This window comes from Podarcis erhardii (assembly GCF_964252035.2).
Source record: "Podarcis erhardii genome assembly, chromosome: 15".
In the NCBI taxonomy this organism is placed as follows: domain Eukaryota; kingdom Metazoa; phylum Chordata; class Lepidosauria; order Squamata; family Lacertidae; genus Podarcis; species Podarcis erhardii.
Genome location: NC_138505.1, coordinates 63,138 through 71,860, shown reverse-complemented (window position 1 = coordinate 71,860; position 8,723 = coordinate 63,138).

Sequence of the window (8,723 nt, the reverse complement as noted above, 5' to 3'; positions counted from 1 at the left end):
CCCCTGCCTCATCCCTCCTGCCCGTCCCCCTGATGCTGGAAGTGGGGTGGGGTGGCATAGAGGAGACTCTGAGGAGCACCCAAAGGTGCTCTGCACAGTTAGCCCCACCCACTCCAGGATCTGAGCTGGGGAGGCGTTTTTTGGAGGGGGAAATGCCAGAAACTGTGAAACCAGGGAGGAAAAAGAAAGCCCCCAGGATTGAACCCAGGACCATTCACAAGCATTACAGAGCCGCCACCCAAATGACAGCAGGGACCAGGGTGCCAACTCGAATAAAATGGGGGGGGGCAGGTAAGCCCCGCCGTGCATACGTGATCACATGACACGATGCACACACACTATTTGAATTGCAATGCCTATCTACTGGGGGGGAGGGGCTGGCCCCCCTTAAATATTTTATTGGGGAAGCTGAATCCCCTTTGGCTCCTAGGAGCTGGCTCCTATGGCAGGGAGTCGATGCTCAAGATATTGCCCAAGAATTCTTGGTGGAAACAGACCGCTGGCCTGGGTCCGAAGGGGGGAGGTGAGGCTGCTGAAGGGGGGACTGCATGGCCCAGAGCCCTCAAGTGGCACAAGGGGGGACCCTTGCTGCAGCGGCGGAGCATAAGCCCGCCCTGCCCAGGGCGGGCGCACTCCCAAAGGGGGAGGAACACACAGCTCCTCCCTTCCCCCGATGGCTCGGAGTAGGCTTGGGAGTCGCGGGTGGGTGGCGCGCCAAATGTCACCCCCTCAGCAAAGACCCCTGGGGCGGACCACCCCCCTGTCCCCTTCCTCCGCCCCTGCCTCGCTGGGCAACCTATATTCCACCAGAGAATGGGAGGGGGGACGACACACTCCTTGAAACGACATCCAGGAGCGCCTGGAACTGATCAGACCAGAGGGCTCCTCTTGCTTTTGTGTAGAAGATGCAAATCCAGCCTCTGCTCGCCACCCTCCTGCGCTGGGACCACCTGTGGAGGAGAAGGAGAGGGGACGACCTTGGCGGGAGGCTGCATTCCCAGCCCCCAGCCCTTGCAAAGCTCCAAAAGTCGCTTATAGAGAGCGGGAGGCAGGTGGGGGCGGATTCCCAGCGGGGGGTGGGAGTTTCTAGGCGCTCCTGGCCGGCTGTGGCTGGACCCGCCCCGAAGCTTGGCTGGAACAGGCGTTCCAGGGCTTGTCCAGGCCCTGGAGGAGCTCAGCCTGCCTGTGTGTGGCCCCCGCATTGCCTTCAGGAACAGAACGAGATTCCTGCCCCAAAGGAGCCCCAAAGGCACATAGAGAGGAGTTGGAGAGGGGTGGCCCCACCCACTCCCTAGCCCCAGAGATCCAGGAAGATTTGCCTGTTCCAGCCCTTGATTGTGAGCAGCGACTTCACTCTGCCTCCCTCGACATGGACATCGCATTCTGCCAAGGAAGACCCTGGGAGACAGAGGCAGAACAACGCAAGTCATAGCCAGAGCGACACAAGAAGTTGGAGCTTCATGAGAACGTCAGAGGAGCCATGCCCTGCTGCTGGATCAGGCCAGAGGGGCCCCATCACAGTACAGCCCCCTGTTCTCCAAGGGGCCTAAGCAAGAGCAGCAACGCTCCCCACTTGGGATTCCCAGAAACTGGTATTCAGATGAGCACCACCTCTGAAACTGCCAATGCAACCCACCAGCCTGTCCTCACAGTGGCCAACCAGATGCCCGTCCCAGGAGCCATAAGAGATGGGACTGAGGGACCCCCAAAGCAGGCCAAAAGTGGCTCAGACTCCGCAGAGGCTGGTCTAGGTTCTGAAATAAATCCAGTGGCTGCAAGTCTTTTTCAGAAGCTCTGCAGCCGAGCTCTGCCTCGCCCTTTCAAGGCCCACATCTGGACTCCATCAGCCTCCCTGTAGTGGCTTTTTAGTGTAATTAAATACCCCTCCCCATTAATGCTTGCGGTGCGCATTTTACGTTCCTTCTGCAACTGACTGGAAACAGGAAATGACCCCTGGAGCTTCCCCATCCCAGTACCAGCTGGAGGTTGCTGTGTGGGAAAGAGGGGCTGCCTAGCTCTGCCGCTCTCCCAGCCGTGCCAAGGACACCAGCGCTGCAGCCTCCTTGTGGCTGGGAATTGCCAGGAAGAAGGTGGCCAGAAATGGGGATATCCCATCCCCGCCTGCTCTTGAGTTGCCCTGAAGGACAAAAATGTCAGGGTGCGCTGAAGCCAGGCCAGGACCTGCACACAGCACCATGGCTGCTGCTTTGTGGTTTGCTGCCGAAAGGTCACCTGTGGGGCCTGAATGGGGAGGCAGGAGGGTCTTGTGGAGGGTGCACCACTCTCACCCTGCAGCTCTTCCTCACCCAGTTATGGCCTTTCATTTTGGCCTGAGACAAAAAGGCTCATTTTGTACAGGGCTACAAGCAAAGGCCTGGACTGAGCAGGGACCACTGCTTGCCCAAGACCCCACTCCAGAGAGGGGAATGTCGTTTGGCATTAAGAGGGAGGTGCTGCTCCCCTGGGGGGGGGGATTCTGGAATGCGATTCCCCAAGTAGCGCCAGAAGCCTGCAAAGGGGGCTTTTACTTCCTTGGTGGTGAGCCCGGCTCTGCCAAGCACAGTTGCCTGCTCAGCTCGAAAGGGAGCAACGCGCCTGGGAAGAGGAGGAAAGTTGAGGGGGAGAGTGGGAAGGGGAGGCCTGGAGGGCACTGAGGTGGTGCTTGGCTGGCCTGGAAGAAACAGTCTGCAGGGTGTCAGGGGAGCCTCTCAGCCAGCCCTGGTGGTGGTGGTGAGATGGGATGGAGGGGGAAGAGAGGCTGGCTTGAATTACGGCTAAATTGTCACTGCGTGGGAAGCAGGGAAGCTGCCAGGAGCCCCCCCTCCCCTCTCACACAGTCAGAGCCCAGCAATGCCAGAACTTCCCGGTTTCTCTGGCCAGGGTGGATCTCCGAGCAAGAACATTCCTTGAAGGCCCGCGGGGACATCCTTAATGCTAGTGGATCAGCTGGCCTGCTGCCCCAGTTGAGAGACCCAGCAAATCTAATGCAGCTGCTTAACTCCTACGCTATAGCCCAGCCCAGCCCCAAAGCATCCTGGAAGGTGTGTTTCTAAACATGCACCCATGCAGGCTAGATTTAGAGAGGACCACAGAACTGTAGAGTTGGAAGGGACCCCCAGGGTCATCTAGTCCAACCCCCTGCAATGCGGCAATTGCATCCCAGAGTTGAACATTCTCCCTAAGATGGAACAGAGGCAGATCCCAAGAGGCCTGTGGGGAAGCCTTGTTCCCTCAGGTAAGCCCAGCGGCCAGAGGCTCCCAGGAGTCCACAGGCCCCCTGCCAACTGCAGGCAGCCAGCAGACTGGCCTGGGCAGCTCAGAGGCAGTGAACTCTTGCCAGCACCTGCCCTGCCATGCCACTGTGTGCCGGCAGTGGGAAGAAGCACAGGCGCTGGTGCCAGGCTCCTCCGAGTGTGTGTGCCAGCCGTGGTGCTGCACATTCCTGGAAAGGACCGCTCTGCCTTCCTGAACTGATGCTGCAGAGGAAGACCCTCCCTCCCTTCGCCCCACTTGCCGCCTTTGTGTCGCTCATCTTAATGCTGAAGAGATGAGCTCCAAACCACAGGAATGGCGCTGCCAGCCTGAGGGAGGGCACCAGGCAGCCAGATGAAATTTAACAGGCAGAAAATCTGAACCAAAAGACTGAAGCACAGCCCTGTTTGCCTGAAGTCAGCAAAAGCAGAAGGTTCCAAATCCCCAATACTGTATAAGTTTTCAGCTAAGAGAACCGACACCCACCTTTCATCCTGAGCAAGATGGTTCTTCCCGCTGCCACTCCTAATATTACTTGGAGCCAGTGCTTTTTTCTGGGGGGACGTGGGGGGACGCATACCCCTAAACATTTTGTGTGTGTAAGTTTGGCTTCATTGAGGGGCAGTATTTCAATATGAATAGGAAAATGAGAGTACCCCTAATCATTTTTTTAGACAAAAAGCACTGTTTGGAGCCAATCCTCTTTTAAAAAAATGTTCATTAATGAAGCCCAGGACTCGCAAGCGAGAATGACAGAATGCCATCTCATTTAGTTTAAGGACAGCTGTTTACAGACCTTCCAAGGGTCCCTATTTTCCAGGGAAAGTCCTGGATTTACAGAAGCTGTCCTCGTTTCTGATTTGATCCCAAAAGGTCCTGCTTTTCCTTAGGGCGTCCCTATTTTAATCAAAAAAATGTTGGAGGGCATGATAGGATGTCCCTCTTTTCATCTGAGAAATATTGGAATGTGTGGAGTTAAGTAACTATAGATAAGTAACTATGCAACCTTTAGAAGACATCTGAAGGCAGCCCTGTATAGGGAAGATTTTTTAAAAAAATGTTTAGTCTTTTGTTATGTTCTTATAGAATCATAGAATCATAGAGTTGGAAGAGACCACAAGGGCCATCGAGTCCAACCCCCTGCCAAGCAGGAAACACCATCACAGCACTCCTGACATATGGTTGTCAAGCCTCTGCTTATATATGTTGGAAGGCACCTGCAGTGGCTGGGGCAACTTAGTCAGATGGGTAGGGTATAAATAGTAAAATAGCAACAACAGCAATTACTACTACTACTATTGAAGAAAGGTAAAGGGACCCCTGACCGTTAGGACGTCCCTATTTTCACTGGAGAAATGTTGGAGGGTATGTGTTTAGTGTAATCGCAGAGAAGAGGGCTGCTGGTGGCCACAGGTTCCAAACAACAGGAAGTAAATTTTGATATGAAAGAACTCTAAGAGCAGCTGAGCAATGAAGTCAGTTGGGCAGAAAAAGCTGGACTCTCCACTCCACTCCTGCAAAAACTTGGATGGGTCCCTGGGACAGGGCTGCAGCAGAACTTGGCTTGCTGAAGAGTCACAGTCAAGCATACAGTGTCAGAGCAGAAGAAATGTGTGGAGAGGAGAATGGCCTCACTCTGAAGGCCTGTCCCAAGCGGCTGGGCAGGGCACGCTCTTCCTGCTCCCCACCCACTCCTTGCCCAGGCTCAAGCCAAGCCAGCCAAGCGCTTCTGGCTGGAAGTGCCCAAAAAACAGGGAAGGGCAGACTGGCCGTCCTTGTGACCCTGGCAGCCAGTGAGAGAGAACTGCAGGAGCTGAAGCAAAGGACCAGCAAGAGGCAAGTCCTCATGGCAGAAGGACGCCTTCCCATCAGATGTCAAGGAAATAAACAACTATCTGACTTTTGGAAGACACCTGAGGGCAATCCTGTATCTGGAAATTTTTTATGTCTAATGTTTTGCCATTTTTAATGTGCTGTACGCCACCTAGAGTGTTTGGGGAAACCCAGCCAGATGGTGGGGTATAAATAATAAAATTATTATTATTATTATTAATGGGGAAAGGAGAGAGAAAAGTGATGATGGTTATGTGGCTCTTGCCCACAATGAGTCTCCAGGGCCTCTGGCAAAGAGGGGTGCCCAGAGCCCCTCTAACTGCCACTGCTGGAGGCTGAGAATGTGCCCCCCAAGTTCTGGGCCCCCTTATCTCTTCCCCATCACTCATGGGGGAAGCTCATCAAGAGTCCCACCTACCGCTGACTGCTCTGACTCTCGCTTTGCCACACTTGCGTCAAGGCCACACTTCCTTGTCACTATGACTTCATCACAGGAAGCACAGAGTTTGGGACAGAACTCCACTGCCAGAGGGTGGCCAGGAAATGCCTGCAAGGGAACACATTTCCAGGAACGCTGCATATCTGAGCACACAGACAGAGACAGATCTCACACAGGCTGGCTCTCTAGGAAAGGAGGCTTGAGCAGCCGGGCAGTTGGGGGGGGGCATAGCTGTCAACTTTCATATTTGAAAATAAGGGATAAGCAGCCTCACCTGTCCCGGGGACAGTCTACGGGATATCTAACAATCTGGAATAGCAGCGGGAAACGGTGCTGAAATAAGGGAATTTCCCGTCAAAAAAAGAGAAGGTTGACAGCTATGGGGGGGGGGCCTTCAATTTCATACAATGCAAACCTGCATAATCAGCTGCTCTCTCCCTCCTGTCCATTACCATCCCATGGAAGATAAACCCCTGTTCAAAATAAGTCATGCAATATTGAGTCACAAGGATGCACCTGACTCCACTGGAAGCTTTCCACCTGGGGGTCCCCATTCCCTTTTTTACCTGTGAGGAGTATATCTGTATCTACATGTCTCTGATTCAGCATTCAAAGAAGGATGTTTCATGGCCCGAAAGCTGAGGGGAGGGGGAGACAGCTGCCTTTGAGGACCCTGTCTTTGGGAGGCGCTGCTGAAAGCGAAAGACCCATTTCCAAGCGGCGATGCAAAGGCAGGACTGACCCTTAAGCCAAGAGGGAAAGGAATGGGCAGGATCAGGCCCCCTTGAAGTTACCCCCTCCAACCAAAAGGCTTCTGGCAGCAGCTCAGGCTTTGGTGAGCTTCCACAGGGAGACCCTTGCAGGATCAGGGCCCAGGGTTGCCTTGTCATTGTGGGAAGGGAAAGAGAGAAAGAGAAAGAGAGGACAATTGCAGGCAAAGACTTCTTGCCTGTCCCCTGAAGTGCCTTCTATCTTTATGAGGAAGGCTGGAAGGGGAATCTGCGAGTTTGCTCTAAAGGCTGCGGTGGAGGGGACACAGCTGTCAGCCTCAGTTTTGGTCCCATCAGTGAGAATGCCCTCCTCCATGCACCCCTCCTTTGGCCTTCAGCAGCAGGATAAGGCCCAGAGGGACCAAGAGGCAGGAAGGGCAGATATCAGCTAGACATGTGGAGACAATGCCTGAGGGCAAGAGCCAATCCAGCTGTGGGGCCTCTGCCACCCCAGGAAGTCAAGGCCTCCCTTCGCTGGAGGTGTTTGGAGCAGGGCCTGGACACAGGCATCAGTCTGGGCTGCTGGGTTACTACATTTCTGCCCTGACTCCTCTGACTTTGGTGATTCCAAGTGTCTTACACAGGATTCACCTGCTGCTCCCCTTACCCTCCCTCCCTCCCTCATCTCCTACCCCTTCCATCCGCCCAGAGATAGGAAGCTGCTGTTTACTTGGAAAACACACATGACCCTCATCTCCATTTTCCTGTTTATAGGAAATGAGCAAGTGGATGGTGAGCAACGGAGTGTCAACAGCAGAGGAGAGATCACACGAAAGGCGGCAGCAGCAGCAGCACGGCTCAACAAGAGGACAACTGGCTGCTGGCAGGAGATGCCTCTGGCCAGGATGCCCAAGACCAGGGCAGGGGCAGAATCATAGGATCTTAGTGTTGGAAGGGGCCTCAAGGGTCATCTAGTCCAGCCCCCCGCAATGCAGGAATCTCAGCTGGAGCATTCAGGACAGATGGCCATCCACCCTTCGCTTAAAAACCTCCAAGGAAGGAGAGTCCTCCACCTCTTGGGGGAGTCTGTTCTACCGTCAAACAGCGCTTAGTGTCAGAAAGTTCTTCCTGATGTTAAGTTGGAATCTCCTTTCTTGCAACTTGAAGCCATTGGTTCAAGTCCTCTCCTCCAGAGCAAGAGAAAACAAGTATGCTCCCTCCTCCATGTGGCAGCTGTGGCTGAAGATGGCTATTACACCTCCTCTCAGTCTCCTCTTTTCGAGGCTAAGCATACCCAGCTCATCAGGCTTGGTTTCAGGACCCTTGATCATCTTGGTCTCCCTCCTCTGCACACCTTCCACCTTGTCGACATCCTTCTTAAATTGTGGTGCCCAGAACTGAACACACTATTCCAAGTGTGGTCTGACCAAGGCAGAATAAAGCGGGACTGTTATTTCCCTTGATCTGGACACTATACTTTTGTTGACGCAGCCTAGAATAGCGTTAGCTTTTTTTGAATTCTGGCAATTTTGAATTCTGTTTCTGTCTTCTACGGCATTAGCTACCCCTCCCAGCTTGGTGTCATCTGCAAATTTGATGAGCTTCCCCTCAGTTCCTTAACCCAAGTCATTTATAAAGACGTTGAACAACAACGGGCCCAGGGCAGAACCCTGCAGCACCCCACTTGTCACTTGTTCCCAGGATGAGGAGGAACCGTTAATGAGCACTCTTTGAGTTTGGTCAGTCAACCAGCTGCAAATCCACCTGAGAGGAGCAGGCCAGATGAGTTTTAAGGCAGTGCATGCGGTTGTCCTGCACAGGGCAAGAGAAGGGGAAGCAGCAGCAGCGGCAGCGGCAGCAGGAAAGGCCCTGGGGTCCCAGCAGCACCTTAGAGGCAGTGAGGTGCGGGCATGGGGGAGGGGCAGCAGAGAGGGAGGGGGAGGAGCAACAACGGAGGAGGGGGAAGGTCGGAGGCAGAGAGGACACCCCTTCTATCCACCAGGCCAAAGACTCAGAAAAGTGGCATCTCTCCTTGAAAAAGAACTTTCTGGCACATGGTGGCTAGTGACGCAGCTTATGCCCCCCCCCCACCTTCCTGCCCCATCCTGTCAGGGAAAGTGGGGGACTCCTCCACCCGCCCACAAATGCCCACAGTGATGCACTTCCTTTGCTGGCCTGGCAGATAGGAGGAGGAAGAGGAGATAGGCTCTTGGAAGGCTCCACAACCCCCAGAGGCCCCCACATGCCCAAGCACTTGACAAGAGAAGGAGCAGGGACAAGACACAGGACAGAAGCTACAGGGAGGACAATCCCCCCATCGCTGGAGCTGAGACTTTCCTCTCCTAGTTGTCTTGCTCTCTCCATGCTCATTCCTGGGCCACCTCCAGTTGCTCCTCTGGGGGGTCTCCTCAGCATGCTCAAGTGGGTGGTTTCAAAAGCAAGCCCCTCCACCTGCTGCTGCACCTGGAGAGAGTTTCCTGCTCAAGCTC